This window comes from Zootoca vivipara, chromosome 1 (genome assembly GCF_965207765.1).
Source record: "Zootoca vivipara chromosome 1, rZooViv2.hap1.1, whole genome shotgun sequence".
Lineage (NCBI taxonomy): Eukaryota > Metazoa > Chordata > Lepidosauria > Squamata > Lacertidae > Zootoca > Zootoca vivipara.
The window spans coordinates 3,681,469-3,705,059 of record NC_142582.1 but is presented as its reverse complement, the minus strand read 5'-3'; the positions used below and the strand labels follow the sequence as shown (position 1 = coordinate 3,705,059).

Sequence of the window (23,591 nt, the reverse complement as noted above, 5' to 3'; positions counted from 1 at the left end):
AGAAGGAAGCAAGAGAAGAATAGGTTTTCTTTTTGTCTATGTCCCCTGCACCCACCTGTTCAGGTAACAGAGTTAGAGCATTGTTACTTTACTTGCAACAAAAGGAAGACTAGATACCTCTAAATTAAATCTTCTGAATCTCGTCAAGCATCCATCATTTTTATGGATATATTTGTCGTGATCAGAAGGAAACATCCCAGTGCTCTGTCATGTGGCCAACATGCAGACAGACCTGGATCTCCTCCTCCCCACAACCCTGTTCCCAGCAACTCACAGTTTGACCTGTAACACATAGCAATTGTTTCACAGAATGTCACCCTGAAAGGGGAATTTCATTTGTAATAAGACTTGCCAAGCCAACTTCAGTGTAGAAAAAAATTGTTTTCTAAGGACTAAATTCCTCTTGGGACTTTGATTTAGTGTACATCATTCCAAATCACATTGCTGGATACATTTAGGTTCTGGCTCCAGATGCTTCAGCCAATAGTATAGCTTTATGCTTCTATCTGTTCTTTTGTTCTGCAAGTAGCATTTAAAACTTTAAAATGAAACTCCATAACACTTTGTAACAGTATTGCAACAGTACTGCTGCTAATACCAAACAACTGATTTTTGGGGAAACCCTATTTAAATCATGTCTATTTTTCAAAACTCATAACCCAGCAAAAATGAGGATATATGAATGTCATGGACTGGACTGAAGGGGAGGAGGAATGGTGGAGATCACCCCTCCCCCCCTTTCTCCTGACGCTCCCAGAGAAGAGGGAGGGAGTATTGAATTACAGAAGTGGTTTGAGGAAGGACACAGTGCAGAGACAGATGAACAGAAAAGTTGGGAGAAGAGAGGGGAGAGCCAGGGGAGCCAACTGACACGTTATCACTGGAGAGTATTTGACCCCCCTTCTCCTAGAACTCTTCGCTCATTGAGGGTGCAAGAGCAATTAGCCCTTGCAGAGACAATTAGCCCTGGGCGGCCACCATAAGGGGAAGTGCTGTTGCTAGGAAGGGATGAGCTCAGTTGGAACGATGCCATTACAGTATGGGAGATTTCTTTGTCTCTCACCATGATGTTTGAATAAACTCATTACTAAGAACTCTTTGGTTTTTTCCTGGCTTTGAGCTGCCACCTGGAGAGGATAGAATTCCCCGAGCCTGACAATGAAGATTCTAATTTAATTATTGTTTATTTGAAACAACACTGTGCCCTGCTGATAGTTCTAGGAAGAAAGATTGAGACTGGCTGATGGCCCCCTTCAGCACCAGATTTGGTGAGGGGGGCACAGAATTAAGATGACCCATAATTGAGGAGTGCCAACATTTGGCCTCGCACAGGGCGCCATAATATGCAGGGTGCCCAGAGTCCGGCCCTGCCCCCTTTTGCCTTTTCCTTTGGTATGTTAACTTTAGTCATTCGGAGCGATTCACCCTGCAAGCAACCTGCGCAAGAACCTGCTCTGTGCTTACAATGCCCAATGGTCTGGAAGACAAGTTGATCAGTGGAACCGGTGAGTAGACAGTGTCTGCTGCACAGAAGCTCTGCATAGCGAAATCTATGATTTTATTGGTTGGAACTTCAGAATCCTAATTCTTTATTGAAGATATAACATTATTTATTATTTCCATAATTTATAATGCACCTGCTTACTGAAGTGTTTAACAGTTTGCCACTGAGTAAAGAAGAAAAAGCTAGTTATTGACTAGGTTACAGAAGAGGCAGGAGTACTGAGATTTAAAAGAATTTTCCCAAAATTGTTGCCCTCCAGATATTGTTGGGTTACAACTCTCATCAACCACAGTCAGCATGGCCATTATTAATCAAGGATGAAACTTTTGACAGATCTCAATTTTGTATGAGACCACTGTGATGATTCTGCAGAAAAGTCCATTCTTCAGATGCTTCCTCCAGAGAATAACTTTATGGTCCAAAAGCAGTTATGAGTCCTGTCCTCTGGTGTAAGAGGGGACTCTGAGATTTATTTTAAAAGGAAAAGAAAAGACAGGGAAAGCATATAATGTAATTTTTAAATCACCTTTACAAAACTATGAACTGTACAAAACACATAAAAATAGAGACACCCTGCCAAATGAGCCTGCATTTCAACTCAGACAGAAATTATTATTATTATTATTATTATTATTATTATTATTATTATTCATATATTGCCCTATACCCAGAGGTCTCAGGGCGGTTCACATAATAAAATCAAAATACAAAACCACAAAACATATCATCAAAATAAAAACAACAACTCAATAACCCGCCCCGCCCCCCAAAAAACACATGCTGTTAGACAGAAATAGAGATTTGGTATAGATGGCCCTCCTGCTCAGGGCCAACCCAAGACATTCTTCTGCCTGAGGCAAAAGACAACAACATGACGCCCCTTCCCCCTCTCCACCTACGGAGAGAGGCACCAGGGCTGGCAGCTGGATCTTACTTCAGCTCTGCTGATGGGCAGGTGTCCCCCTTGCACCTGAGGCAGCAGGCTCATACAGGGGTTATCCAGGGCTCTCCGGCCATGTAACTCTTCTTACAGTGGGGGGTGGCCCTGGGGCTTAGGAGGCACAGCCAGAGGGGGGTGGCTGCTGTCCCTGCCCACCCAGCACCTGGTGCTCCTTTTGCGTAATGGCAGGGCCAGCCCTGCTCATGGCACATCTTGCCTCTTTCAAGATCCCATGGTTTGGAGTAAACATAAAGGTGCCAGAAAAAAAATACACTTGCAGACTTTTTATTTTGTTTTCTTGGGCAATCAGCTGAACTGCTTCATTTACTGTGACCCTGTAGCACTGAAAACCAAATGCATTCGTTTGGTAGCATGTTTCAGCTTGCAACAAGCCAGCCGGATACAGAACTGCCAAAAGCTTATCTTGAACAGTTTGAAGTCATCAAAGCCTTGACAAGACGCCCTTTGTTTATAATGCCATTTGGGTGAGAATTATGCAAGTGCAGATGAGAAATAATGGGACCTTCGGTTGCCAAGTGACAGAAAGATACAAGCGTACCACAGTTGACAGTGAAATGAGGTTTTGTTCTTGTTACCGTAGTTAAGAATCTGTTTAATGGTTATGAGACAGAGTTTGAGATCTGTCAACTTTATATGAAAGTATGCAAAGTGGGGGACATTTGAATCTTCCATTACAGATCTGTGCAATTTTGGAAACCTGGGGTATTCTGAAGTTGTAATTGGTGGCCAGTATTCAGAACAGGGTGGATTTAGGACAGGATGCCCGGTTCTGCCACACTGGGTGCCAAGCCTAGGGGGTGCTGCAGGGCATCACAACCATGACATAGTGAAGTGAGTAGAATGGAAGGTGAGAGGCAGTGGGCGCCAACTTTTGGTTATGTACAAGGTACTTTGAGAACCTGGATTTAAACAGAAAAATCAGTCAGATTTTTTCCAAGCTGGAAAACTAAACCAGACCAGAATGCAGGTTTGGGAGGGAAAGCAAGACAATCATGCAGCAGTGGCCTGGGGCAGCCCAGTCTCAGTGCTGATGGAGCATGCAGGCTCAAAACGGCAGAATTTTGCAATTTGAACTGTACAAGGAAAACCCAGAATGAATCTGCAAATGACAACACAAATTATTGTTCATGCTGCGGAAGCAGACACAGATCCAGGCAATGCCCTGCCTTTCTACAGACCTGTCACAATTGCAAAAATGCAGAATCATTTTGCAGAAGTTTGCAAGCAGGCAGAAATTGGACCCAGCAAGAAACCAAGGATCAGCAATATCCACACAGTGAAAAATGACAGCGCCAGCACAGGAGGAAACTCTCCCCCCACCTGCCACTTTTTGATACACGTCTTTGAGAGATAGCTAGATCCAGTGATTGAACAATTACTTTAGATACAAGCGAGACTTCTCTTGCTTAAAATTTGGGTACTGGTGTTCCAGTAAATGTATTGTTTGAGATTCCCGTGAGAGACTTCAAGAGAAAGCCAAGCCACATTTGAGTACAAACAGACCTAACTTAAAATTTCCAGCAGAGAACACACTCAGGCTGTGAGCATTTGTGACTACATGTCCAGGCAAACAATAGTGTGGTGACGTTATCATTTATACAGTAATTGTTTCAGGGATTGGGATTGGGATATCTGTCTGGACCCTAGGGCTTATTATGAAATTACAGGGTACCTCTACTTACGAATTTAATGTGTTCCGAACGCACATTTGTAAGTCAAAAAAATCTGTAAGTCGAATCCCATAGGAATGCATTGGGAGAAAAAAAAACGTAAGTAGAAAAAATCCTGTCTAAACCACATCCAAGATGGCGGACAGAGCTCCATTCGTAAGTAGAATTATTCATAAGTAGAGGTACCACTGTATGTGGAAGGATGGGAACTCTGACAGCCAATTTCAATTTATCTGGAAAGGATAGGAAATCTATCAGCAGAATGCGAAGAAAAGAACTGATTGACATTTTCTCCCTTTGCCTTGTCATACATATGCCCAGAAAAATCCCTCTGCTTCTTAGAAATAAGGAAAAAGAGGAATTAGAAAAACAGATTGAATTATGATAGATAAAGTTGAACCTACAGCATGGGTTGATTCCCTAGTTACTCTAGAAAAGGTAGATCCTATAGTTATGTCCAGATCTTACAGAAATACAGTGGACGCTTGGGTTGCGAACATGATCTGTCCAGGAGGCATGTTCGCAACCCACAGCATTCACAACCCGCAGCACCGCGTCAGCGCACATGCGGGTTGCAATTCGACGCTTATGCGCAAAGCATGATTTAGTGGTTCTGTGCATGCACGAGCGCCAGAACCCAGAAGTAACCCGTTCCGGTACTTCCAGGCTGGGCACGGTGCGCAACCCAAAACACACAACCTGAAGCGTCTGTAACCCGAGGTATGAGTGTATGTTTCAAAAAATAACATTTTCCAACACCCATAAGACTGGTAATTTTTAGTCTAATGGCATGTCCCAACATATTTTTCTTGTGGGTGCATCTGCCAGATTCTGGCAAGTGCCCCCATGCAAAACTGCAAACGAATGTGCATTTTCAATACACATTTTGGAAAGTTTTCCAAAGTCTAATCAGGGGTAGGGAATCTGACAGGGATGCCAACTTGAATAAAATATGGGGGGGGGCAGGTAAGCCCCACTCGGTATAATTGATCACATGATGCGGCACATGCAAACTATTTGAATGGCAATGCCCATTAACGATGCCCATTAAATATTTTATTGGGGGGGGCCAAAGGGACCTCTGCCCCTAGGAGTTGGCTCCTACAGAATCTGGTGCCTGGGGGTCAAATTCAGTCCTTGAGACTATCTGGACTTTCAGAATTATTGACATCAACACATTGGTTTTAAAAGAGTACTGTAGTCTAATAATTACATAATTATCCATCTGAAATGCAAAATGTTCTCCTGCTGTGCCTCTGTGAACCTCATATCTTGAATTTGCATGCAAACAATGACAGGGGAATTTTCCTGATGAGCCCGTGAGTTACTTCAAGTATGGGAAATTGAATTGCAAGAGACTGCAGGGAAGTATCTTACCCTACAGGCCAGAAGAAATAGTCCACTGGAACTAGTCCCAACTCCCACTAAGTGTGCTTTTTCCTGCAATGCGTGAAAGTATGATCATTCTAGGGCGAAAACCACTCTCATTAACTCAGCACAGAGACATGAGCTTGAGTCACATCTCAGTTGTTTAAAATATACAGCCTGCCCATGTAATATGATGCATTCACTCCCATCTCTGCTGCTACAGTACTACGTAAGATGGTAAAAATTTCCAGATTTATTCCTTGTGCAACCTATCTGCTAGGTTATCATGCTGAGCTACTTAGAAACAGCAGTCATTTCATTCCTTTAACAAGAGACTAGGACTAAACTGTCCGTTGCAATTTTAGTACTGTTCTGTCTTGACAATTTGTGTGCATGATGTAACTTTGAAAACGGCCGTTAATCTAGCTCTAAAACTCTGGTTTCTGAGGCACAATAAATCAGATTTAAATATGTTTTCACTGGAGCATATTAAAGAGAAATAGTTGATTTGTATTAGGGTATGTTGTGCATTAGTTTTCACCGCTTTTCTGCTCTTCCGCCAGTGAAGCCTTCTGCCACTGGCAGAGCTGGTGGGATGGCTCAGAGCATTTAGTTTCTCAAGGAAATAAAGAAGGTGCAGACCAGATTATGTGGGGGGAAGCAATCAGCTTTGCTGGGAGTAAACCAACAACCATTGTCACCCCGCTGCTCACAGGGGACGATGAGGGCCAAAATGCAGTGGTGGTAGGGCTGAATTTTCATGGATTTGGACTAACCAGCCGGTTCGTTGGCTGAAGGGTTCCAGTTTTGTATTGATTTTGTACTACATAGACACCCTCTGGTGTGGATGCGATACCATGGATGTAAAAAATATAAATTTCAGAAAGGTGTGGAAAGTGCCATGCTATCACGTGGTCTGATAAAAGTGGAATAAGAAGGGGAAATAAATTGGCAGGCGGCTTCCGTGTGGAAGTGCCCTGGGCATAGCTGCCAAGTTCTCCCTTTTTTAAAGGGAAATTCCCTTATGCTGAATAGGCTTCCTCGCGAGAAAAGGGAAAACTTGGCAGCTATGGCCCTGGGGTGTTCCAGTTGCATGCACCACACGCAGTACCGGATTTACGTATAAGCTAAACAAGCTGTAGCTTAGGGCCCCACTCTCTTGGGGGGAAAACTGGATGTACATTTCCAAAATATAAGATAAAAAACAAATAAAATAAAAGCATACAGCAACAGTGTTTTGTGTTGTGTAGGTTCCTATGATGTAAGTAATGGGCCCTGCCTGCTGGCCTGCTCCCAAAAATAGGTTCAGAGATACCCAAAGAAGAAAATAAATCATTTATGTATGCTTCCACGGCTTCTCGAATGTTATATGCCCAGAGATGGAAAGAAGAAACAGTTCCAAATAAGTAAGATTGGCAACATAAACTGATGGAGTATGCAGAAATGGCGAGACTTACCAGAAGATTAAGAAATCAATAAGAGAGATGCTTTAATATAGAATGAGGGGGAATAATTGATTATCTGAATAATTATTGTAAACAACTTAAATCACTAGCAGGGCTGAAATAAAAATGTGCCGTGAAAATAACTTAAATAGAACATAAAGGACGACTAGTAACTATATATGAACTGGATATGAATGGGGAAAGATATAACATAAGTAACCGCAGAAAGGGGGGAGGGGGGTCAATGATTGGATGTTTTGATGTGTCAATTTAGATTTGTGATTTAACTGGAAAATGTGAAAATGGAACCAGAAGAGATACCAGGTAAACAGAGAATTATGGACAATCACACACAGAGCTAAAAGCTCTACCAAGTTTACAGGATCCTGCCAGTAGCCTTGAATCTTTGAGATATGAACACTTCTTACTTTCTACTAGCAAGAAAAAGAGGTAAGCAGCAGCATATAAATAAGGAGAATCATATAAACGGAAAATGATGATACACATTGACACTGAATACTTTCCATGCTCTCTTTGGCATACTCTCTGGCAGAGAGAGAGAGAGGACTTCTTCTCCATGCCTTACCAGATGTTGGCATGAAAGTTAGCGCAATAATCTTTTTAATGCAAACCATAACAGTTCCTTGGTGTATTTTACCCATTTTCCTTTATAAAAGAAAACAGTTTGCATATTTTGAGTTAATTAGGCCCAAATTTTAAAGAACCCTTTCTAAACAAAACATTTAATTACACAAGGTCCTCTTTTCTACATCAGCAAAAGAATTCTTCTTGGGAGGTCCAGATTTGCAAAACATTAAAAAAATCTCCCGCTCCTTCTGAATGTATTTGATCCAGTCACCTGCAAGATTTCCTTTACTGTTAACTTTATCCAATATTTCATTCTTTTTAAATATATATATCCCACCATTCAGCCCAACAAAGCTCCTTAGTTAGACAGTTTGAGTCCGGGTTTTCCCAGACCTGTAGATCCAACCTGGCCATCCAGGCAGATTATTTTTTTTCCATTTTGCAGGAAACGTCCAGCCCTGCCTAATCTTATTTCCCGGATGTGCATCCAGGCCAATGGCAGACTTGGTGCCCAGGATGTCGGAGCGAGTGGGCGGGATGGGTGCCAGAGAGAAAGGCTGAGCAAGGCAGTGGGTCTGCAGAGTGCATGGGGCCGGACGGCAAGGAGAGAGGCGCTGGCAGGCATATGTGCGTGCAGACAGCTGGCAGTTCACTTCCCTGCCTTGACCATGATGCTGCCAGGAGCCTGCGCTGTCTCAGGTGCAGTGAGCCAAAGTCATGCAGGCTCGTGACCGTATTTTTTAAAAAGGAGCTAGTTCAACATGTCTAAAAGGGAATTAATTCAAATTCATGTTCATCCGTTTACAAAACCAATTAGTTTGGTTCATGCGAGAGAGAGAGAGAGAGAGAGATTTTATTAAAGACTTTCCTCATTTACAAAAGCACAGGCATTGTCTCTTTCTTCAGGTTGTGCTTTCTACAGATCAGTTACATTTGTTGTGAGACATTGGTGTTATATGTAGCATAGGGTTGGGAAGAAAAGAGGGACGGGAAGAAGGGGGTGGGGTGGTAAAGCTTATGTTCTTTTAATTAGTGTATGTGGGGGGGTTTTGTGTCAGCATCACTTGGGTAGGTTCTCTTTCTATTCACTTGTTATGTTTCCTATGCGGGTAGAGTCTGTCAGATCAAGGTGGTTTCCAGCTGCTTCGTACGCAGTGGTAGTTATTGTAGGGTTGTCAATCTATGGTGTATGGGCTTAGCTGAGGTTGGTTCGTAGTTTTGTGTCATATATTTGACAGGACTATTCTGTGAGCAGTGCTTGGCTGTGTTGGTTTGCGCTGTCCTTTCGTTTCTGCTTATTCTTCCTCTTTAATGTCATCCATTTGTTCACTGTTGTTTTGTTGTGGTGTGTTTTGTAGTTGGATTTATGTTCAGTTCAAATTCAATTCCATCCATATGATTCTCAAACAGCATTCATAGAATCATAGAATGGTAGAGTTGGATGGGACCCCAAGGGTCATCTAATGCAGCCCCCTGCATTGCAGGAATCTCAGCTCTAGCATCCAAGACAGGTGGGGCCAACCTCTCCTTTAAAAAAATCACATGAACAGCGTATGGTCATTGTCACAGTGGCCGGAGTGGACTACTTCAGAGTAACGACGCTACGCAGCTCTGCATTTTATTCTTTTATTGGTGCTGCGTATTTACAGTGCTGAAGTCATGCTATTTACACGGAGTGATGTGATCAGTCGGTTTCAGAACCTCCTAATGGCTTTTGGCGCGTCTTTCTCCAACACAAAAGCTTTGGCAGACCCATCCTCTTTCCCCTCCTCTTTCTGCGTAGTTCTGGCGTTGGGGGGATGGGTCTCCCTCCCTTATTCGCCCCTTCCTGTCCCGCCTGGGACCCTGGCTCCTCTACCTTGCCTGAGCCTCGGACCCGACTTCCTGCTTCCCTACTGGAATCGGAACTCTCTCTGCTTTCCCCTGTGCTCGGTGATTGGCTTGAACTCAGGAGGGGAGGGACTTCGCGATATCCCCTGTCCCTCACATCCACCCCCCTCCCAAGCTCTCCTTCACCCCTCCCCAGGTCCCCCCCAGGTGTCGGTGACGACTGGAAGCCTAAGAACTCAGTGCTTTCCGAGCCCGTTGGTGTGAACACCTCCCCCCAGTCCTGCAAGCCCCCCCCCCAGCAGCTCTCTGCCGTCAATGGTTGCCACGTGCAGAGGAAAATCCAGCTGCAGAAGCTGGATCTGGTGCTCTTCTGCAAAGTTTCTCGAGAAGAAGTTCGCTGACGCCCCACTGTCAATTAGGGCGAGGACCGTCAGGGGATAGCCATTTGGGAGCGTGAGCGTCACTTCTAGAACCACTCCTGCTCTGGGAGGGGTGGGCTGGCTCTGCTCCTCTCTGTGCGGGTGGGTGGGCTGGGGCTGTTGTCTGCTGACTGTGCCTGGCTGCTGCCCCTTGTCTCCTGCAGCCAGGCTTTCCCGTTTCCCTGCTGTGGTGCTGCGTCAGTGGGGGAGGGCACAACCGTTCCCGCCTTTCCTTGCCACTCCCTGCGATGTGGGCAGTCTCTGACGAGATGCTGGGGGGAGTTGCAGAGAAAGCAATTCCCACCCCTTCCCTCCTTGCGTCTTGGCGCCGCTGGGGTTTGAAAAGCCCGCGCGCGCGCGCTATCAATCTGCATGGGTTCCTGGTCCTGACTGGCCCCAGGCGTGGCTTGAAAGGGTTGTTGGGGGAGTGGCTTTTCCTGCGACCGTGGGAACCAAGCCCGCTTTGCGCGCGTTGCTTGCTTGTCGCTCCACCGGGATTCCTGTCTCACCCCCACCGCCAGAGCCGCTTTGCTCAGCTGATCCATATTACTGGGCTTTGGACCTCTTGAGAGCTCATCCTTCACCTCCTCATGCAACCCCAAGTAGAACGCCGCTTGCATTGGGGGTGACTCGAGTTCCCACCCCAATCTGTGCACCAGCATGGTGAATTTCGCCCAATACACGCGAACTGTCATATTTCCTTGGCGTAAATTATGAAGTTCCTCCTTAGTCTGGTCCATATGACTATCGGACGAATACATCGTTTTCAAACCTTCTAGAAATAGTTTGACATTCTTCATGCAAGGATTCTTTGTTGCGATTAACGGTCTTAGCCACTCCCTGGCTGCCCCGGTAAGGTGCTCCACAATAAACGCTACCCTGTGCTCATCATCAGGGAACTCAGCGTGGTGCAGCTCAAGAGCATACACAATCTCAGTCTCAAAGCCCTGATATTCCCTCGGGTCTCCATTGAACTTGCTTACTAGCGTCCCGGCTCTCCTTCCTGGCAGCACTTGGACTTGGGGTGCCCCTCCCGCCTTGTTTTTCTCTGCATCCAGCTTGTTTTGGAGGTCTACCGCCACCGCCCTTAATTCCTGCTCTCTTTCCTGTAGCGCTCTCACCTGTTCCGCAAGTTGTAGCCGGTCGTCCTGGACCTTCCTAGTCTCTTCTTTAGCTGCCTTCAATTCCCCCTGCGCCTGCAGCGACAGCTGCTGCAGTTCTTGCTGGGCTTGCTCCGCGATCTGCCGCCATTTCTCCGCCTCTGACACGCTCATCCCGGCAACTCCAAAGTAGCCCAAAAAAGGATTAGGAGGTTGCTGTCACAGTGGCCGGAGTGGACTACTTCAGAGTAACGACGCTACGCAGCTCTGCATTTTATTCTTTTATTGGTGCTGCGTATTTACAGTGCTGAAGTCATGCTATTTACACGGAGCGATGTGTTCAGTCGGGTTCAGAACCTCCTAATGGCTTTTGGCGCGTCTTTCTCCGACACAAAAGCTTTGGCAGACCCATCCTCTTTCCCCTCCTCTTTCTGCGTAGTTCTGGCGTTGGGGGGATGGGTCTCCCTCCCTTATTCGCCCCTTCCTGTCCCGCCTGGGACCCTGGCTCCTCTACCTTGCCTGAGCCTCGGACCCGACTTCCTGCTTCCCTACTGGAATCGGAACTCTCTCTGCTTTCCCCTGTGCTCGGTGATTGGCTTGAACTCAGGAGGGGAGGGACTTCGCGATATCCCCTGTCCCTCACAGTCATTTTCACATAGGCTTCAAGGTCAGAGGTACCCTTGTAAGATGATTACACATCAACCAAAATTCTCACCTGCACTACAAATTCCTGATCTCATTCTTTTCCCATGTTGACACCATCACGTAAATACAAATGTCTGTCTTCTTCTTCCTCTTCTTCTTCTTCTTCTTCTTCTTCTTCTTCCTCTGTCATGGAAAGTCAAGAACATGGCTACTAGCAATATATTTCAGCTTCTATAGCCTACATATAGGAGGGGGCATTTTAAAAGAGAGTCATCACCATGACCCATAGTTAGAAGTTGGCGAAGATGTCCTCTTTTTGGCTCGCTGCAATATGATAACCCTAGTTTGAGAGTTCTCAGCAGATCTGGAAGAAATGTTCAGTGTAAGACTATTTTAATTTGGGAACATTTAGTCATCATGAATAAACATAGAGTTATTTTAGCTCTGTTTTTTAATCTTATCAATGGTGCTTTTTATATAAACTATTTTAAACCAGTCCTTAAATTAGAAGTAATGAAAAAACCTACAACAATTTCTTCAAATTCTTGCATACTATCACACCATCAGAAGGAGGTCTGGTTTTCTTTTTTAAGCTCCCATCTATAGGGATAGTGAGCAGAATTTATCTAGTGAACATGTTGGATCCAAATAAGAGCTATTAGGAGTGAGAGATTTCTGAAAGGTCCCCCAAAATTTACCTTTCCCAAAACTATTTGCTGTTGCTCATAGGCTCACAGACCCAATTAGCAGTTAACTTCAGTACCATTTTTGTTTAAAAGTACGTCTTCTTTCTCCCTATTAGTTTTGTCAAAAAGCCAGTCAGATTTGGTAATATGACTGCTATTTCAGCAAGAACAAATGATGCCAACTTTTGCATGGGCTGTACCCTCACTCTGAACTTCATTTACAGTGGTGCCTCACTAGACGAATTTAATTCGTTCCACGGGTCTTTTCTTATAACGAAAAATTCATCTAGCGAATCCCATAGGAATGCATTGAAATTTTTTTGAATTTTTTTTTTTTTGCCCACAGGAACACATTAATTGAATTTCAATGCATTCCTATGGGAAACCGTGATTCGCTAGACGAATTTTTCATAAAACGAATTCGTCTAGCGCGGCAACCTCCGCTCGAAAAATCCTTTTGTTAAGCGGAAATTTCATTAAGCAGGGCATTCGTTAAGCGAGGCACCACTGTACTCTCAGCGGCATCATCACGCATGATTGACAGCATGGCAACATCAGTATTACTAGAAGGAAATGGGACTATTTTTCATGGGGAAGACTAATCAGTGGTTGCAGTTGATTGGGGCTGTGAAGGGTCTGACAATGAAGAATCACTGACACATGAATGCCAAATATAGGGTTGAGCATACACAGGTCAAGTGTATTGCATGCTTTCTTTTTGCACTGCACAACTCACACATACAGGAAAATGATAAGGAGGAAACCTGGGTGCATCTCACTGTAGGTTGAAATGTACATGGAAAGCCTCCCCCACCCACAGTTTGATTATATAATAATAATAATAATTAATTATTATTTATACCCCACCCATCTGGCCGGGTTCCCCCAGCCACTCTGGGCGGCCTCCAACAAAACACCAAAATACAGACATCCATCAAACATTAAAAGCTTCCCTAAACAGGGCTGCCTTAAGATGCCTTCTAAAGGTCTGGTAATTGTTGTTCTCTTTGACCTCTGGTGGGAGGGCATTCCACAGGGTGGGTGCCACTACCGATAAGGCCCTCTGCCTGGTTCCCTGTAACCTAGGTTCTCGTAGCGAGGGAACCGCCAGAAGGCAGAACGATGGGGGAGGAGACGCTCCTTCAGGTATAATTATATATATAAGATTAAACTGGACTGAAACGATATCATTCTCTGGAGCTAATCTGACGAAGAACTTTCTGTTTTTAAATGAGACAACTGCGCAATTGCCAATTATAGAATGGACATCAAATAACCAAAAGACTCCATCTTTAATGGTATTTACAAAAGATGCCATGTGGGTTGGATGACAGCTTCACATCAAAAGGAATTATTCACTTCTCTCTTTGTTCGGTTAGTTTCAGCCACTGATTAAACACCAGTTGTTATGTCTTGAACAAAATCTTAGACAAGTAGTCAAACATCTCACAGCAGTGAAAGAACTCAAGGAAGTCTAGCATGATGGAAAATAACCGAGGATAAATAAAAAGCAAAAGAGAAGCAGAAATATATTCTGCCTAGATCTATGGCCAGGAAAGACCACAGTTCACAGTTCAGTGGTGTTGGGCAGTTCAGGTGGTGTACCTCCTCTGCCCCTTGTATCAACACTACACCAAGGCCTCAATCAGGTGGCAAATTAAATTTTGAGAGCAGTGCTATCGCAGAGAATTGACCTTGCCCTGGGATTTTATTGGGACTTTTCCATTTAAGCAAGACATCACCAACTCAGTCCAAGAAGTATACTGAGGCCACTTTCTGTGACTCAGTTGGGAAAGCGGGAAGACAAGATACCACACAGCAGAGGCTAGCAAAGGCTTCAGTGAGAGACTTATTTTCACTAGCTGAGGGCTATTCTAGGTACAGTGGAACCTCGGTTTACAACTACCTCCGTTTACGAAAACCTCTGTTTACGGACGCCGTGGACCCGAAAGTGTTTACATCCGGGTTCCGCAATGTCGGATGCGCAGATGCAGAAGCAATAAAATATGAGGACAAATTGGCCAACATATAGAGAGCTCTTAATCAAAGTGGAAAATCAATTAAAATTGAAGAAATAAGAGAAAAGATAACAGATTGGTTACAATACTTTCAATTAAATGAGATTTTTAAGGAGGCTAAAAAGACAGGATTTAGTTATACAATATCCAGATTTCAAAGAGAAATTGTAGAGGACAATAACAAATTATTGAAGAAAATGTATAGCTTGCTGCTAGAATGGGAAACAAAGGATGAAGAGGTTAAATGTGTGGTGATAAAGTGGGCAAAAGATCTGAGATATAATATTCAAATGAGTGACTGGGAAAAACTTTGGAAGGTGGATTTGAAATTCACTGCATGTACAACACTGAAAGAGAACTACAGTGGTACCTTGGTTTGCAACCGTTTTGGATTACAACCACGTCAAACCCTGAAGCGTGTGTCCCTTTTTTTTGGATTACAACCCAATTTTTTGGGATTACAACCAATTTATTTTGGAGGCCCCATTGGCAAAAGCGCACCTTGGGTTACAACCTGTTTTGGTTTACAACCAGACCGCCGGAACAGATTATGGTTGTAAACCAAGGTATCACTGTAGATGATATGATGTACCGTTGGTACATAACACCGGTAAAACTTGCCAAAATGTATAGAATAAGTTCTAATAAGTGTTGGAAATGTAAAGAAAAAGAGGGTACCTTTTATCACATGTGGTGGGAATGTAAAATGATTAAAAGTTATTGGGAAAATATATCTAACAAATTGAAGAAAATGTTTAAATTTACTTTTATTAAAAATTGTAAAATCAATAAAAACTTATTTACAGGAGAGGGTTTGCTAAGATCTGTGCAGTACTATTTTTCTAGAAAAAGAAGTGCTGGAACTCACCATGAACACCTTCCTTGTTTTCTTATATTGGCAACGGAGTTTCAGCGATTTCAGGCTGAAATGAAGCCCCAATCTTTGCAAGAATTTTGCCAGCCACAGCTAATAAGGAGATGCCTCAATAGTTTCCACAATCTGTTCTATCACATTTTTTAAAAAGATTGATAATTTTGGCATCCCTAAAGTGTGCTGGGGTTTCCTCTCTCTCTCCCAGATTTTTTCAATGAGCTTGTGAAGTTGTTGTGTAAGTTCAATTCCGCCCAGTTTGAAGACAGGGGGCAGGGATCCCATCAGGTCCACTGAGGGTCCTTCCATTATATTTTTAATTTACTTTTTTGTCCAAAGAGTGTATTGGTAATAATAGGTTGTGCACTGCACAAATAGTCAAAAGTAAGATTCCGTTCTGGTTGCTGTTGCCAATTCCTTCTTTCCCAATAGTCCCTGACCACAAATTAAAATATCACCCCAACTCTTATGTTAATACCACCCAGGATGATAATCTTATCCTCCTTAGGTGTCTCTGATAGGATGGCAGCCAGCTGAGATTTTTTTTTCTTTAATGTCTTCATCAGCATCCAGTTTTAGTGCATAAGCACTTAAAATAGTTGCCTGCTGGCTTTTGAAAAGTTTTATTCGAAGGGTTGAAAGTTGCTCATTAATGCCAGCAGGGACTTCTGACAAGAGCTTCACAAGATCATTTTTGATAGCAAAGCCTTCTCTGTGTATCATTTTTGATAGCAAAGCCTTCTCAACATTACTGCAGAAATCACTTCCTCGTGGCTTCCTTCCATCTATTTCTGGTTAGCATTTAGATGAAGGAACCACATTGGTAGGGCCAAAGACGTAATTGCTCCCCAGACAAATATTCCTTGCCAGAAAGAATTAGGTAAACATCCTTATAGTCTAGCATTATTTTTGAATGGTTGTTGCCTTTCAGAGACTGTTGCCTCTGAAACCTTATGCAGTGCTCTTTTTCTAGAAAAAGAGGTGCCCGAACTCACCATGAACACCTCCCCTTGTTCTCTTAGAATGGCAATGGCACCCACCTGAGAGGTGCTGGAAGTGAGTTCCTGTGAGTTCCCCCTGAAAAAAGCCCTGCTTATAAGACAGGCATGAAAATCATCCCCTATGATTTGACTACAGCATCTGGAGACCTCATTTTGCTGTCAAGGCTGTTGAGAGGTCTACCATCTATGAATATGTCTGTTCTTTTAAATAAACCATCTAGTTTAGTAATCATCATCAGATATTGTGGTTGTGAATTCCATAATTATATGTTGTTGAATGAGCATTTTCTTTTGTCTGGCCTAAACTAACTTGAAAACCAATTTCATGGGGTGACCTCTGTGTTCTACTATCACGAGAGAGGTGAATTACTGTCATATGAATGGTTATGCTTTATGGTGAGATTGGAATGGAACTTGCTAATGGATTTGGTCACCTCTACTACAAACGGGTGGTGCTGTGGGTTAAACCACAGAGCCTAGGGCTTGCCAATCAGAAGGTTGGCAGTTCGAATCCCCGCGACGGGGTGAGCTCCCATTGCTTGGTCCCTGCTCCTGCCAACCTAGCAGTTCGAAAGCATGTCGAAGTGCAAATACAGTGGTACCTTGCAAGACGAATGCCTCGCGCAACAAAAAACTTGCAAGACGAAAGGGGTTCGTGATGTTTTTGGTGACTCGCAAGACAAATTTTCCATGGCCATGCTTCACAAGACGAATAGGAATGCATTAATTAAATTTCAGTGCATTCCTATGGGAAACCGTGCTTCTCAAGATGAAATTTTCGCAAAACAAAACGACTCGCGGAACAAATCAATTTCGTCTTGTGAGGCATCACTGTAGATTAGGCATCCCCAAACTGCGGCCCTCCAGATGTTTCGGCCTACAATTCCCATGATTCCTAGCTAACAGAACCAGTGGTCAGGGAAGGTGGGAATTGTAGTCCAAAACATCTGGAGAGCCGAAGTTTGAGGGTGCCTGCTGTACTGGTAGATAAATAGGTACTGCTCCAGCGGGAAGGTAAATGGCATTTCTGTGCGCTGCTCTGGTTGGCTAGAAGCGGCATAGTCATGCTGGCCACATGACCTGGAAGCTGTACGCTGGCTCCCTCGGCCAATAATGCGAGATGAGCCCTGCAACCCCAGAGTCGTCTGCGACTGGACCTAATGGTCAGGGGTCCCTTTACCTTTACCTTACTGCTCTCTTACCTTCTCAGTTCCAGCAAGTCCTTATGGGCTTGTTTCTGATAAAATGAAAGTGGAAGAGGAACTGCTCATGTTTCATGAAGATCATCCAAGTTACTTTACTACTGCTTCATCACAGAATTGGGGAAATGATCCCACAACATGGCTACAAGGAGTAAAAGACAGTTCTTGCATGGGAAGCTCATTAGCACCACTGCTTTTCAACTTTTGGTTTGCCTTGAGGACATCTGTATGTATTCATCATTCAGTTAACTGAGGCAAAACAGTTGTTATAACTTTGAAATAATACAGTCATCTGAGAAGCCCTTGCATGTACAGCTGTTTCACAAAGGCTGCATGACTGGGAACCCTAATTGCATTGGGTTCCTAACTGCATGGTAACCTTCCTACACACAGCTGTATTTGCAAAGGCCTCCCTGCTACAGATGTTTGCACGGTCTATGCATATAGGCATGCATGTAGACCTCAGGAGAAAATCTGCCGAGCAGAGGAACATTTTTCCAATTCCCACCCCACCCCAAAACACACATATACAAGTACTTCTTTGTAAGTTACTTTGGGAGACTTTTTTGGCCGAAGAATGGAGTAAAAATGCTTTAAATAAATAAATATTTTCTCTGAACTGGTTGAGGATTTCTGGAAACAGTGGGCTGTTGTTGCTTTTTTACCTTAAGTACAAATATGAATCATAACATTTTTGCTGAGCACTTTGAGGAACCATTTAAAACTTGGAATAAACTATGCCCTAAAGACTTGAATCATCCTCTGTCCCCTCCATGCCATAAACAAGTGCTCTGGGAAGTCAAAGTGTCATCCCTGTATAGCAGTAATGGAAAAGTTTAGAATGATGTATATACCATGACCTTAACAAAAGGAGAAACATAATTTCCGCAGAAGAGAGGGAGCTTTGTGTTAGTGTAGTCTAAAAATAAACTTGAAATGATCCTTGAAAAGTTTTGCCCCTAGCAACATGCCCCGTGACTCCACAGTTCCCTGGGGAGATAAATAACCACACTGGACAACAGCATATTGGGTTTTGGGTTTGAATAAGGCCACAGCTTTACTGATTACAGTAGTGAACGGTCGAATCACTTGGCGTGGTTCGGGGCCATACCGCAACACTGCCCATCCCAGAAGGTGAGCAGACTCCCCCAGCAACAGGGTTGCCCTTGACAACAGACTTCTTTATAAGGCACGCTCTGCAGGAGCGAGTGTGTGCATCAAAATGCAAGTAGACAAATAGGAACCGCTACAGCGGGAAGGTAAACGGCGTTTCCATGTGCTGCTCTGGTTTGCCAGAAGCGGCTTTGTCATGCTGGCCACATGACCTGGAAGCTATACGCCAGCTCCCTCGGCCAATTAATGCGAGATGAGCGCGCAGCCCCAGAGTCGGTCACGACTGGACCTAATGGTGAGGGGTCCCTTTACCTTTACCTTACTTCTGGATTAGCAGAGCTCGTTACCAAAAGCATTTGTAAGGAGGATGGTACGTAACCCAACGTTCCACTGTATATAGTTCCATTTTATTTTCCTTAGTTATATAAGTCATATACACTGTAGTGTTAATTCTACAATAAATACTTTATGAAGAACTGAAATAGGTGAGGTGTTTATTCTCACATGGGAGTTCACCAACAGATGAGCAGCTGGACTGAAAAAAGAGATTCTGGAAGACTTTCTAGGTGACTCTGCTAACTGAAAAAAGGAACCTCAAATGATTGGCAAACTACACTAATATTTTGCCACTCAGTGCAGTCAAAAGACTGAGGAAGCAGAAAGTCAGGGCTCATCCACACTTCCACTTGTCCCATGCCTAGAAAGCATAGGTCTGAATGGTTTTCCTTAAAGGTAAAGGTACCCCTGACCGTTAGGTCCAGTCACGGACGACTCTGGGGTTGTGCGCTCATTTCGCTCTATAGGCCAGGGAGCCAGCATGACTAAGCCGCTTCTGGCGAACCAGAACGTCGTTTACCTTCCCGCCAGAGGGGTACCTATTTATCTACTTGCACTTTGACATGCTTTCGAACTGCTAGGTTGGGAGGAGCTGGGACTGAGCAACAGGAGCTCACCCCATTGCAGGGATTTGAACCGCCGACCTTTTGATCAGCAAGCCCTAGGCTCTGTGGTTTAGACCACAGCGCCACCTGCGTCCTTTCCTTAGAAAACCCAAATTACCATTCGCTCCAAGTGAATGCCAAAGAGCAGTTTTCCCCAAGGCAAAACAAATGGACAACAGGAAGCATGGATAAGACCTCACTGGTGACCATTGTCTTAGTGACCTGATAATCAGAAATTATACTTGTGGACATAACTCATTGGCCACAGCCGTCAACTGAAGAAAGCAATGTAGGATTAAATTGGAATATCATATCCCCCCAGTTTCTTGCCCAGTCCTCAAACCTTTGTTTCCAAACATCTTTCCTTAACATTTCCAACAGAACAAGTGCTTCAAATGGACCATTAATAATCAAATAAATAATCATGATCTTCTTCATGATGGTGATGCAAGAGGTCCTCTATGAACTGAAGAACGAAAAATGGAAGGAGAGAAAATACACCATTCCATTCTGTTTAGCAATGAGTTGTAAAATGAGTGAAATGTTAAAGCAGGCCAACAAACCTCCAAGTCTTCCTCCTCTGCTCTCAACTGCAAAATAATTTTCTGCTTGCTTTCTCACCCTACCTCCAGTATGGAGCTATCAGAAATTCCCTTCTTTTCCTAGGGAGAATGTAGGGTGACTCAGAAATGTCAGAACATTTAATTGAAGGGAGTGTATGAAAATAAAAAGAACTCTGTCTGACCAAAGAAGGAGGAAAGAATGTTTTAGGCAGCCTGAAGAAAAAGCCCTCGATTCACTTTGGGAAGCAATATGCATATGTTTACTGAAAGTTAAGCACTTGAATGAATTCATCTCCTGAGGGAAAGTAATCTTTGCACGAGATCTCAGTTACTGAAGCTACAGCAGCATGAAGCGCAGTGACATCATTACCCTACTAGCTTTTCAGTCATCCAAAGGTTGAGGACACCTGAAATAAGCTTTCCACCATTTTCATAGATTGAATAAAATCAAAAGAGTGGGAGAGGGCTTACACTGATAAATTGACGGGAAATGGAAGTAGGAGCTCAGCGGTAACAGAATAGATGGACCATTCTTTAGCTGCTTTATTTACTTTGAAACACAACACACAGGAAAGATAAGGATTCAGTTAGTGAGGTAGGGTCTGTTGATTGCCTTGGTGTTTTGGTAGGGCTGTCATGCATCCAGAATTTCCTGGACATAGCCAGGATTCGTCCATCAAAAATGGTGTCGGAAGTGTTTATTTTCCCCTTAAAAATAACTTTAAAACTCCTCTCTTTTTTGGAGATTTTTCACTTTTTGAAATATGGCAACCCTATGATAAACATGTAACCCTGAAATTTTGGATTCCCTCCAAAAACAGGTCTTGGAGTCATGTTCCCTCGCATTCCTATACCACTACACCGCTGCTTCCTTTTCCAGATCAGTTCTTTAACACAGAAATAAAAGCTTTTGCAAATTGAGAAAAGGACATTGTAATTAGATTTGGATAATAAGATATAGAATATGCCAAGAATGATATGCAATGAACCGTTAGAAGGGGGACCCGGGGAAGTCCCCTACTAAAATGAGAAAAAATGACATGTATATGCTGATGTTTTTTAAAAAATCTTTTTTATTTTTCTATTTTTTTTATTTTTCTATTTCTGAAAACGGATGTTATAACAATGTACAATTGTATGGATGTTATTCTTTTCTTTTTATAAAATTCAATAAAAATTATTTTTAAAAAAAGAAAGAAAGAAAAGCTTTTGTCATAAACAGAAGGCTCCACAGGTGGTTCGTAGCAATTGTGACTGAAATTCCATAGCAATTGCATTTCAAGACTCACTATCACAAAGTTCACTCCATCCCCAGAGGGATTATCTTTATCTCTTTTTCCCATGATCACAGCTTAATTTAACCAATGGCCTCTTCTGCAGTTTAAACATTTTAAAGGCCTGCACAGTTCCAGAGGGTTCAACCACATTTCCTTATGGCATCCAGAATGAAAACAAATACTGTGCAGTACAAAATACTGCAACGTTTTCATTTAACTCTTTCACCACCAGATTACAACCTCCAGTGTCAGCATACAAAGAAAAGATTAAACTCAGGGCCATCATCACTAACACACAGGATTACAATACAGTTCCTCAAATCATAGACTAATAGAATCATAGAGAGGTACCATTTCTTCCCTTGATCTGGACACTATCCTAAAAAGGTAAAGGTAAAGGACCCCTGAGGGTTAAGTCCAGTCAGAGGTGACTGTGGGGTTGTGGCGCTCATCTCGCTTCAGGCCGAGGGAACCGGCGTTTGTCCACAGACAGCTTTCCGGGTCATGTGGCCAGCATGACTAAGTCACTTCTGGCACAATGGACCACCGTGACAGAAACCAGAGCACACAGAAACACCATTTACCATCGTGCCACAGCGGTACCTATTTATCTACCTGCACTGGTGTGATTTCAAACATGGGGATTCGAACTGCCAACCTTCTGACTGGCAAGCCCAAGAGGCTCAGTGGTTTGACTACAGTACCATTTGCAGCCCATTAACAACAACTACTACTGTTGATGTAGCCTAGAATAGCATTAGCTTCTTTTGCTGCTGCATCACACTATTGACTCATAGTGTCTGAAGAAGTGTGCATTCACACGAAAGCCCATACCAATAAGAAACTTAGTTGGTCTCTACAGTGCTACTGGAAGGGATTTTTTTATTTTGTTTCGACTATTGACTCATGTTAAGCTTGTGGTCTACAATCCCTAAATCCTTTTCACATGTACTATTTAGTAAGCCAGGTGTCCCCCCATCTTATATTTGTGCGGCTGGTTCTTTTTGCATAAGTGTCACCTGCAGTTTCTGCTATGGCATTCTGCATGTTTCTGTGATGTGCAACACACCTAGAGCCCAGCTTAGGTAAGAGGACATGCAAGAGGATGGGGGTGGGGCAACGGACAGGAGAGCCAAAGATGCAGATACAAAGATAAATAATAATAGGAAATTACTTTTGACATGCCTGGTGACTGCTAAATTCACTGGAGCCTTGGCAGAGCTGCAATTCTGGGCATGCAATCTTCTGTTTGTCCCTGGCCACTGCTCATGCTGGCTGAAGCTGATGGGAGTCGTAGTCCAGCAACTTTTGGAGGGCCCCAGGTTCCCCCCCCCCAGCCAGAGAGAGTGAGGTGGTTGGCGAAGGTAGCTTGATTCTGGACTGTGTCACTTCCATGGGTAGGCATGACATCATATTTTTTTGAATGCTCTAGCAAAACACCTCCCTCCCTGTGTAGCATTTATGAGAGAGTGATACGTCGAAACTTTAAAGTGGTAGCTTTAGTACAGGCAGTTTACCTATAAGCATGCATGCGTGCAAGAATGACTCACTCAGCCTTGCTTTCACCTACAGTCAGAACTGATATGGTCTGGAAAAGGAGCCTGGAACCTTTTGGGGACCTAGGAACATAGTTTGCCACAAAGAGACTCCCTCCAAACAACATGCAAAACATCTATAGACACCATTGCGAAAAGAAAGAAAGAAAGAAAGAAAGAAAGAAAGAAAGAAAGAAAGAAAGAAAGAAAGAAAGCTCCTCTGCTCAAACAAACTAACAAGCAACAATTTTATCAGGAGGACAGAAGCCAACCTTTTTCTAGAAATGTACCACATCAGTCCACCACCTAATTCTTTGTGCTCCCTGGAAGGACAGATCGTGAAGCTGAGGCTCCAATACTTTGGCCACCTCATGAGAAGAGAAGAATCCTTGGAAAAGACCCTGATGTTGGGAAAGATTGAGGGCACTAGGAGAAGGGGACGACAAAAAAGGGGAAAAAAAAGAAAGGGCGAAAAAAGAAAAAAGAAAAAACAATACAAAACAAAAAAATTTTCTTGCATTCATAGTTGTAAAACCATATTTTGTGGGCTTCCCCTCCCCCCCCCTTCCCCGGTTTTCATCCCTTTTTTATCATCTGCAACAGTTTCTTACTTTATAAAAATACACCTTTGCATCTTATACAACTTATAAATCAATTGTTAACATTTTCATCTAATATTCAAATCACTGAGAAATCAAACTCCCATTTTCTCTTCCCGTGCCTAATTTTTTGTTTTTTCTCCCTCTATAAGCCTCCATATTTTCACATTTTCCAAAATCCATTCACTTTTAAAACTATAACTATTCTCAATTTAACCTTACATCCCCGATTGCCGGCTTCCCCCCCCAATCCAG

At 43.4% G+C, this 23,591-nt stretch overlaps 1 long non-coding RNA gene across 1 annotated transcript; it reads left to right on the top strand.

Annotated features, from left to right (window-relative positions):
• The first annotated feature begins 815 nt into the window (after positions 1 to 815).
• On the top strand, positions 816 to 22,952 carry LOC148687457 (uncharacterized). The gene is made up of 2 exons (XR_015949096.1): positions 816 to 1,505; positions 22,775 to 22,952. It is a non-coding gene; the product is annotated as an uncharacterized LOC148687457 (long non-coding RNA).
• The last annotated feature ends 639 nt before the right edge of the window (positions 22,953 to 23,591 follow it).